Raw genomic sequence first — 11,638 nt, 5'->3', positions numbered from 1 at the left:
AATAAACTTCACCCGATGAGTGAAACTTCTATCTGAGAAGTCGTTGCTCGAGGAGCCAGTCAACACGTGTGACCGCGTGATGTGGATCCCGTGAGTGAAGCATGAGCGGCGCTATATCCTGTCTAAGTGCGAGTTAATCACACTGCTGATCAGCCACGGTTAGATGTTCAAAATACTAGCCAGGAGGTCGCGGGTTCGAAACTCTCCGGTGTTTCCTGAGATACGCACTGCTGATGATTCTCAATAAGGATGAAACAGCTGTACAGCTTTTCGGTTTTCAAGCATAGATTGGCTTCGCTTACAGGACGAAATCTCCACAAAAATAACGAAACATTACTAATAACCGTGAAAAAACTGGTAGGGGCCCCTGATTCCTGCTATTCTTGCAACTGCTTGAGATGTGTCAAACTGGCAAGCTTTCACCGCTGCCTATAATTCAATTAGGTTTTAACCGGGTGGAAAGCTTGTCCATTCTTACCGTTTCTGAGAAACAACATTGATTGGCTATCATCTTGGATCATTGAGTGAGTCATCGCACGGCTTTAAATGGCACGGCTTTAAGTGATCACGTGCCTCATGTGCCGCCTGCTTTTTGTCTGTCTTGTACGCCACATATTCTTCCCAGCAGTCCTATTATTTTTGCATAGTGCTTTTTTAGACACGACAAGTTTGACGATTCTTGGTGCACAACACTGCGAGGAAATCGAAATGGTCTTGACTTTGAGGCTGGAGTAAAATTCACTAGGTCGCGTGATTTTCAGTTCCTCAAGGAAGTACGCTGCTTAATGCGAACTAACACAATCGATGGTAGAAACGTTTTTGTTAGCTATATCCTACCAAGGTAAACTTTAATACCCCAAAAATTGGACTAAGACGTATGCGCAGCAAGCTTGACCGGAGAATATCACGAGAAAGTGTCACATTTCAGCGTCTCTTCAACACCACCTCGGTCTGCAAACGGTGTTCAGTTCCATTCAGTCCAATAGGTTGTTCTGGGTCAAGCCAGTCTTAGTGAGTCTAGCTGAATCTGGACTGCCAACGACTTTTACTGACCTCATACGATGCAAACATATTTAATTAAATAGACCTCTACGCGTACCCGCAGCGAATTTTGTCTTCATTGCTCGTTCACGGATTCTAACAGGATCCATGCACTATTTGGGACTTTCTAAGACTTCCTATTAATCCAGTTACCTCTCTCATGACATGACTGTTCGATTCTGTAAAACAACCTCCTTCTAGTTTTCCAGGCGTTTTCGAAAACCAAAAAAACTACTCAAAAGTAGCATTTTTGAAGATGCCCCATAAGACGCACATGACCGACGGTCTGAATTGTGATTGCTGCTCACTTCAGGCCTTGTTGTTACCTAAGATACCCTTTTTCATGAATCCTACCTTACTTTACCGCCGAAAGCAGAAGATTGTCCCTGCACGACGACTAAAGAGCAGCAAGAACGATTGGAAAGTAGATAGGTGTTTTAATACCCTTTTCTACAGAGAGTGTATTCTTCCAAGCACTTTATTAGTGGGTTGTAAAAGTACCATCCCCAGCTCTGAGCCGCACTTCACTTGCTCGGGAAGACTGTGCACACATACGCAAAAGCGCTATGGGTTCAAGTCACCTAATTTCGCTCGCAACCTTAGATAGGCAGATCTAAAAATCTAAAGCACTTTGGTACGTGCCTGTATTGCGGACTTTACTTCTGCTCCCTCTGATGTGAACGTTAAACAAGAAGACACATTTTTCAGTGTCCTGTTGACAGCCCAGATCATCACTCTTTTAAAAGAAGTCGGTCATAACATTGAGGCCTGCTGTCACAGAAGAAAAACTAAGGTATTCAGAGAAAAAAAGCGAATAACGTACCGCTCACTGTGCATGTATCCCGATTAGCTGAACGTTAAAAATGCGTGAGTTTTTGTACAGGGCACAAGTAGATGTTCGGAATTCCAAAGCGTAGCTACTTGGCAAAACCAAAAAAAAAGAAAACAGTGTTGAATAGCAAAACCATCCAGCATGCCGGGAAAAGAGCACTTTTTAGACTGCAGTGGAATGTCCATCCCTTCAGAGAACGGCTTATGGATTTTCAAACATACTGGTACATTTGGCCTGTCCCATTTTCACATTGTTTGAAACCGGGTCGATTGTCGCGCGATTACGACGGATCCCAACACATTCTTTCAGACATTTTGGTCACGTGCTAGGCTCTATGCAACCTACTGGCGTCATCATTGTCAGTAGTATTATTCACGTTTACTAGAAACTTTTCAGTTTATCAGTTCAACACCAAGAAAAACTTGATAATAATGCTTGCAATCTGCCTACACACAGAAACCACACATCTCCGATCTCAATGCACTTGTAGTGTCATTTCCATTGCTGACTTAACGTTAGCAATCAAATCGGTTAGCTCAGAGAACAGACCATGATAAGAGAGCTTTCATCTCCAGAATAACTTGTGTGCTCACTTTCTTTTGGCTCTGATCAACAAGCGTCGGCGTTTATTCCCCCTTCTAAGCTAACGGATATGAGGATACATTAGGAATCCAAGTAATTATTTTTGTACGCGTAAAAAATTTCCAAGGAGACGAAAACTTTGTCCTGTTTGCCGAAGTCTTCTGGGTTTATGTAGCTTATCGTACTGTTGATTAATTTCAAAGTCTGGTATGTTCCTATGAGAGGTTTGGAGTTCCGGTATGCAGAAACAGACCTTGTTTTGTGATGTGACCATGCAGGTAAAGACGGAACCAGTTAGCTCGAGAACAATATAATGAGCAGCTTCAAGTAAATCAAATGTTCCGGCACCATTGCCGAGGCTACATTGGAGAACTAGACTCTAGAACTCTAGACTTTGGTGTTCGAAAGCTGATTGGCCACATAAAACCAACCAGTCAGATCGCTTCGTTCGATTCATCATTGATATATTCCGGCCCTACCACGGCTGAATGGCCAGCAGAAGTTCTCGATTTGTCACCACATCCTTTGAGATCCAGTTCCATTCGTAGACAACGCTCTAGTGGGGGAGTAGTTTGGAGTTTTGTACCTTTATTTTATTTCCATTATAATACTACGTATTTCAGCAATTGCATAATCGTTTTTTGTTTGAATACGAAAAACTACAAAAACGCGCACCTGTAGAATTTCACAGAATGCAAGCGTGGTCACGTGCTTCGACTCGCTCTTCTGATTTCACTCGCGCTTGTAGTGGTCATTCGCGAGTCTCATGTACTAATTCTGGCACCAAAACATCCCAGGCATTTTCGGAATCTGTTATAAGTGGGAACTGTTCAGAAGAAGACCGCTGGACCAACATGATTAGATTATTGTTTATTCGCTGGCCCGGACCAACGACGAACTAGTTTGAAGAAAACAATTATTAGTGAGTCTGTTCCATCGACCTCTTAATTTCTGTGCAATCAAACTAGCGTTGCTATTTTAATTTCTGTGCCACAATCTTGGTAAGGTAGCCTTTTGGGTGGCCAGACCACTACACCCTGCAGCCAAAATCTCACACACATCCATGTATTATATTGTTCCTCCGCGGTGTTACGCCCTTCCACGCGTAATATGAACACATGCATTAACAGAGTCAGTTGTTCCACCGGAAAAATCCTCCTCGCCTCTCTGACCAGGGTAAGAGTTCCAGATTCTGTCTTGACACGAGTGCGTCCCAAAACCGAAACCACGATACACTCGAGGGTGATAAAATTTCTGACGACTGTCCCAACTGCACCGGTGTAACGGTGATATTACTGATGGGGAGGCATGCGAGTAATACGTGTTGTTCTTGGAATTTCACTTTGCGTCTCTTGAAAAGGAGAGATCTGTTGCGGGATTTGTGGAGTCGCTTTGTAACATTTGGTTGGATTTGAGCAATGAATGAATGGAGTCAATGAATATCCAGCAAAGTTCAAGAAGGCACGTTCAGAAGAAGATGGATGTCCAGTTTTTGTGAATAAGATGCAGATGAGAGTTTTGCTTCCCTGTCCAATAGTCTGTAACTGGTCAGTTAGCATTTCCTAATAAATAACTCCGCAGCGAAGGCCTTCATCCTCTCACTGGTAGGTCTATTTCAAAGCATATGGCCAGTATAAGTACGAAAGCCAAATCTGTCACCGTAGAAGGAACTCCTGTTTTCATCAGTCTTTTTTGCCAAAAGAATCCAGCTTTATTTGGAGTGTAGTGTACAACTACTCAGCTCAGACTGACACCTCTTAAAGACAAGATACACGAAAATAATGGTCTGCTATTTCCTTATCAGCAGTTGTACGGCATGGTACAACAGGTTAGCAGGGGTATACAGAAGCCAAGCTTATGTTACCTGACAACTGGATCCAGCAACTCAATTACTAGTGTACTTTATACTAAATAATAATAATCAATCGTTCAGCTGTAGCACCTTTTCAGTGTCAAGCTGCCCAAAGGAAGAGCAAGGGTTCGGATACTGCCAGGTTGCCCAAGCCTAGACCATGGAAGTCGAGAGGCAGAGCTCGGGCTTGAACCACGGATTCAAATAAACTCACGCTCTGACCACTGAACCATCTCGCCATTGACGGATAAAATTTGTACGATCAGTTACGGACACTGTATAAGTGCCGGTCTACATAGTAGAAATGTTCAATATCAGTGTCTGGCCACATCTGAGGCGATTGAGATTCACTCACGTGACCCATTCACTCAGAAGGCGCTCGCATGAATGCTGAGACTGATAGCGTGACCACTAGACACTAAGGCTAACCCACCTTGCATTGAACAATTTTCACACTTTTACTCACTATGTATGACCTGTGCGTATTGCTCATTTTTAGTTCATAAACTCTCGGTCTGGAATGACCAGATGAGAAGGCTCAAACTTCGATTTTCGTCAATTCACAGTCTTGGGATAATTTGTACCACAAATAACTTTCACATTGGACATAATAACCTTCAAAATTTTATCAGTGAAGCAATACCATGAGTAGGTCTCACTGGCTTCACCTGGCGTGAGGTCTGGGTGAAGAGTGTACCAATGAGATGTGATTCTCGAGGATGGCAAAGAGATTTACTTCCTAGACAAGTGAGTAGATGCTCTTCGCTCCTAATCTTCTGGGACGGTCAGCTCAAAGCGTATGTACTTAACCTTCTGTCTGGCTCTGCGAGAAACAGAGCCAGACTCGTTCTTGTTCACTGTTTTGCCTACCCATGCACGATAAAAGACAATCGTTCAGCTGTAACACCTTTCCAGTGCCAAGCTCCCATGCCACCCGAAGGAAGCATGAGCGCTGGGATACTGCCAGGTTGTCCAGGGGATATCGAGAGGCAGAGATTGGGTACGAACCACGGACATTCCGGTCAGTAAATTCGCGCCATACATACTTGAGCTATCTAGACCCCAGGTTTAATAATCAACTGTTGGACATTCAAGGTCATCAGCTAGATGCTGTCCGCGGTAACTTAGACCAAATTCACACCCTAGTCGGCTTCAGATGGTTGAAACCATGTTAAGCCCAAAACATGGTCGTGCGGCTGACAAGCAGGTGTGAGCAGTGGCCCTAAGCATCTGCCTGAATCATATTCAGAAATATGACCCATAGATGCAGTTCGGCTCACGCTGAGCCTGCCTTGTAAAAAACCCTAACAGTTATGTACCCTAGTTCATTTAAATGAACTGTTTTTTCTTCCCAAAAAGATCGCACGTTTCCCTCCCTCAGTGCAAAACACGATGTTGCTTAGCGAATGTCAGTGCCTGAATAAATGTATCGACACTCTTGATGAATGGGGTGAGCAAAACTTTCTGTTGCATAAGAAACGTTAGATTTGGAAAATACACCCAGTCAGCAGCCTGGGTCTGGTCTACCATTCCACAGGTTGTTTTTTTCCAGCCCAGCAGACGCCTAGTATTACCATGCGCCAGTTTCTCCTATTTGGTTTGTATAAACGCCCGATTTCCATTCATGGCTCATCTGTTAACACGATCTGTCTGTCGGAGCAGGGGGGGTTTCCCGAGTGTGTGGCCAGACTGATCCTAATCCAGTCACCTGTTATTCTTAGTTCTAGGTCCATGATAATCAGCGACGAAGCTTCAGACAGCTAGGTGATTCACGGAATTGTCCTGTCAAGCAGTCGCGCCACTGAGCTGTGTTCAGTAGGATCTCTGGCGTTTTCGAGACAGAAGGATTACAAAAATACTACCTCAGAGACGCATATATGTGGAGCACCATAAGCTTTGGGGAAAGGATATGAGTAAAACCAGCTTTACCCAGCAGAACGAGGGATTTTTCTGATGAAATCCATAATCTTTGTTTGTGTTGCCTTTAAACTCGCTAGTTTGGGAACCGTTTCTCACGTGCTGATATTTATACCCCGCCTTTTCTAACAAGTTCATGAGCGGAGCTGTAGTTAACTTTCGATACACAACCAGCTCGCGTTATGCAGCTCTACACTTCTGTGAAAGCCACTACTGCGGGCTAATATGTAAGGATTACTTTATCTTCAAACTTTTGTTGTGGCCCGTTACCTGGGACGTCCCAACTACCACGGTAGATATGACACCTTCGATTTGTTTCCGTTTCGAAGAACTGAAGATTAGAAGTGTGTAGGACGTTCATTTTCGTAAGACAGCCGGGACGTTTTGCACTTTACTCATCGTGTTTTCCATTATTGCGGCTGCTCTCACATCATATTCAGAAATATGACCCATAGATGCAGTTCGGCTCACGCTGAGCCTGCCTTGTAAAAAACCCTAACAGTTATGTACCCTAGTTCATTTAAATGAACTGTTTTTTCTTCCCAAAAAGATCGCACGTTTCCCTCCCTCAGTGCAAAACACGATGTTGCTTAGCGAATGTCAGTGCCTGAATAAATGTATCGACACTCTTGATGAATGGGGTGAGCAAAACTTTCTGTTGCATAAGAAACGTTAGATTTGGAAAATACACCCAGTCAGCAGCCTGGGTCTGGTCTACCATTCCACAGGTTGTTTTTTTCCAGCCCAGCAGACGCCTAGTATTACCATGCGCCAGTTTCTCCTATTTGGTTTGTATAAACGCCCGATTTCCATTCATGGCTCATCTGTTAACACGATCTGTCTGTCGGAGCAGGGGGGGTTTCCCGAGTGTGTGGCCAGACTGATCCTAATCCAGTCACCTGTTATTCTTAGTTCTAGGTCCATGATAATCAGCGACGAAGCTTCAGACAGCTAGGTGATTCACGGAATTGTCCTGTCAAGCAGTCGCGCCACTGAGCTGTGTTCAGTAGGATCTCTGGCGTTTTCGAGAAAGAAGGATTACAAAAATACTACCTCAGAGACGCATATATGTGGAGCACCATAAGCTTTGGGGAAAGGATATGAGTAAAACCAGCTTTACCCAGCAGAACGAGGGATTTTTCTGATGAAATCCATAATCTTTGTTTGTGTTGCCTTTAAACTCGCTAGTTTGGGAACCGTTTCTCACGTGCTGATATTTATACCCCGCCTTTTCTAACAAGTTCATGAGCGGAGCTGTAGTTAACTTTCGATACACAACCAGCTCGCGTTATGCAGCTCTACACTTCTGTGAAAGCCACTACTGCGGGCTAATATGTAAGGATTACTTTATCTTCAAACTTTTGTTGTGGCCCGTTACCTGGGACGTCCCAACTACCACGGTAGATATGACACCTTCGATTTGTTTCCGTTTCGAAGAACTGAAGATTAGAAGTGTGTAGGACGTTCATTTTCGTAAGACAGCCGGGACGTTTTGCACTTTACTCATCGTGTTTTCCATTATTGCGGCTGCTCTCACCTCTCTCCGGTGATTGTACTGTGAGCAACACATTCTGGCGGGTACTGTAGCAGCTGACGGGGCTGTATGACAACAGAAGGTAATACATTACACGACATATAGACAGCATACAACCACGGGTTTATGTAAAAACCGCATGTGGAGTGCATCGGAATCTGTTTGTGCATGCTGATGGTAGTGTGAAGAGATTTGGTAACTTTCGATTTCGCCCTGCAAATGAAGTCAGTCAATGCTGAGAAGCCGAGACTTGCTGTGAAGTTGTTCCATTCCTATCGGAGGTCATTAGAAGTGCGCGCCTCAACGCGACGTCCTGCCAAAGTGTGATTCAATCACAATGTGATGATGACATCGCCCTCATCACAAGGCACAAGCCCTGTTGAATAGACTGACCACCATCATTCCATCTTTTGGCACGCGCCTCGCAACTTCAAAGTGCAAAGTCATGCTTCAGAACGTGCAGTATGCAAACATATACCTTACAACTCAAGGAGAATCACTGGAGATTGTGGGAAACTTTACAGAGCTCGGTAGTTGTATTAGCTCTGACAGAAGTGTGTCTGATGAAGTCAGTGCCAAAATCTCGAATCACGTTTGCTAATTTGCGTCACTTGTGGCGTCAAAAAGGCATCTCACTGGATCTTAAGGGTCATGTGTACCAGGATACGGTAAGGGCTGTGCTGTTGTATGGGTGCGAGACATGGCCTCTTCGGATAGATGATGTGAGGCGTATTCTGGTTTTCGAACACCAATGCCTCAGAAACGTGGCTGGTTCCGGATGGCGTCAGAGTGTTAGTAACGAGGTGATTAGAAAACGGGTATTTGGTTGTTCTGCAGGCACCTCAATCCGAGAAAACATCCAGTATCATCGAATATGATGGCTCGATCATGTGCTACAAATGCCGAAACACCGTCTACCAAGACGAGTGTTGTTCTCCGTGCCTCCTTCAGGTGGACAGCGTATGACCTAGCAGAAAGGCGTGAAAGAGATCATGAAGAGTTAGGGTGTTACTGCTGTTGTACGACTTCCAGGATGGGGTCCCCGTGACCCCGTCTGTGCTTGACTGGAGACGTTGCAAGAAACGGCGGCTAATCGATGTCAGTGGCGTTCGTGCTGTCAGTTTCTTTTCAGATTGTCTGATTGAGCGGTTGGAGGTGTAGGCACCTCAGTATGCTTGACATAGGCCAGCACTAGGTCCCCTCCCTCACCCACTTTTTTCTCTTCTTCTCACTCTAGGGCTTTTAATATGATCATATATATACATATATAATCAGGCAAACCTTGTAGTTGTACGGCAGTGAAGCATCAGTGCTGACATTAATGGTGCTGTCTTTGATGATGGTGATGATGATGAGGATGATGATGATGATGTTGATGATAAGGATGATCAGTCAATCGTGGCCAAAAGTTCAAATGTTTGAATGCTACTCGGTAGGTCGCTGGTTGGAAACCTCTTTGAGTTTCGTGAGACGAGCCCTGTCGATGCAGACGAAGCGTTAGCGTGGCTGGATAATGTCGGTGCGCGACATGTCATAGTGGACAATATGAATGGTTCCCTTCATGTCCTCTTCTGGTAGCCTTCTTTCGGAGAACACTTTGCTTGCCCTGTCAGCAAGTTTGTACCACATGTTCCTTTCTATTCACGTGCTTGCTTCTCACTGGCTGGCTCTTGAACTATGGTTTTTATACGTGCGATTTCACTTGGCAATATAGTGTATTTTTTGGTCTATCGTATCGATGATTTTCCGGTCTTGAATCCACAAATAACTAGGACTATGGAGCTGTTTTCCTTACATTATAGAGCGAGAATGTCCTGATCGATGATTTTGATAGACACCTTTCGACTGGACGAGACACGCTTCAATTACATATAGGCTGTCGAGAGTGAAGTTACTAATCAGATGAAGGCTGTAACCATTTGCAACGGGAACTAATAAGACCTTTGTACTAAGAAAAACATTCACAAAGGGTACCAGAAAAATCGATTTTGTCCGCTTCTTCAGAGGTCTATGAAAGATCCGGGGCAACGCATTTTCTGTCACGTATTTAGCGCTTCAGAAAATTTTCACGAGTAAGTATCACATCCTCCTTCAAACACGACAAAATTACACACTATTTCGATCCAAAGGTGTACTACTCATTTCCTTATTCAACCAAAAATTGTCTTGGACAGATTACATCCGCACATTTCATCATCCACGTTTTGTAGCATCAGAAGATTTCCCATGGTTTCATTGAGGTGTTATTAGGGACGAGACGGTTCAAGTGGTTACAGCGTGAATTTACTGACCAGAAGGTCCGTGGTTCGATCCCGACCTCTGCTTCCCGACTTCCACTGTCTAGGTTGGCAGTATCCCAGCCCTCGTGCTTCTTTCAGGTGTCATGACAGCTAGGCACCGAAAAGGTGTAACAGCTGAACGAGGTGTTATTATGTCGCAAAAACTATTCACTCCTCCCCTGAGCCTCATGTTAATTTCTATGTATTACGAACAAAATGTTGTAAAACTTGCGTTAGAGAAACACTACTTTGTTCTCAATTAATGCATCACATGAATCGGTACAAACGGAAGTTTCCACATCAGACTCAAGCAAAATAGGATGTATCTCTAACCAACAATTGCCTGGGCTACTTGCACAGGTTCTGGTCATGTCATATTTTAACCACAGTGACTGAATTTGTTTTAGAAACGTAAACTGCGCCTCACCAGAAAAATCAGTAAGCGTTACATACCGACAAAAGCATCATAAACCAAATAGAACCCACTCCGACGAAGGTGTAGTTTTACACACCCCGTAAACGCGTTGACAGCCCGATATTTCCAACGTTAACGGGGTGATTTAGATTGTCTGACATATGCTCCTCGTCGTTCTACCCGTAATGGTTGGTTTGGAATGCTGCGATCTCTGCTGTTTCACCATCCATTAGTACCAGCTAATGGAATGCTAGTTTTAGAGTTATCCATCTCTGTTCTCCCGTATTTTTTCTGTTGAAGTACATCATATCCAGTTATGGTCACATGCGTTGCGTCTGTCCACCATGGCTAAAGTGTTTGAAAGCCAGTAGTCACTGAGTAGTGCCGATTTTAAAGTGACCCGTTGGAAATAAATTATCCTGCAGGAGCGACAAATTTAAGTTGTAATACACCGATCATACTATGCTCAGATAACCGACCTATTTCGTTGATTGATACGGGTCAAATTATCGGACAGGAGGCGATGTGTACTACTCTAAATTACACTTTCATCAATTTCACAATAAATAATTGTCATTTCACTGGAAACCGGTAACTTTCGAGGAATACACTCATTGGCAAATCAATATGGTTTTCATGAGAGACCCAACTGAATCTCTCGTTTATGATACTCTACAAATGAATGTGCTGCACACAGGCCGCCTCATGGTTCAGTTGACACGATATTCGAGATATCGCAGTATATGTTCAATGGGGGAAACTACTCACAAAGCTGCTGAAAACTCTTTGACAGCCCATGACCTGTTTCGCCCTTCTTGTGGTTCATCAGGTAGGCTCAGTCCCCGAGTTTCCGTCAACCTTATGTTCTGATTGAAACCAAATTGCACGAAAAACCAGATTAATTTGTAAATGAGTGTATATTTTCTAGTAATCAATTTTGTTAGGTATATTTCAGGTGCCGTTTCTACATTCCAAAGAAAACGCTCAAAATAAAGTAAACCGTCATATCAGCAAACCCACGGCGAAGTTTTTCCTCTTCAGACGGCAGGTGCGTTGTGACAAGTGATCCGCAGGCTCGTTTGTGACACCTTAATAAGTAGATCAATTAACGTCGAGTTATCTGGCGAATACGTCGCAGTTGATGACCAAAACACTTAACATAATGCTCGAAAAAGATTTTCACACC

This window comes from Opisthorchis viverrini (genome assembly GCF_000715545.1).
Source record: "Opisthorchis viverrini unplaced genomic scaffold opera_v5_130, whole genome shotgun sequence".
NCBI classification, from domain to species: Eukaryota; Metazoa; Platyhelminthes; class Trematoda; order Opisthorchiida; family Opisthorchiidae; genus Opisthorchis; species Opisthorchis viverrini.
Note: the sequence above shows the minus strand (reverse complement) of the source record.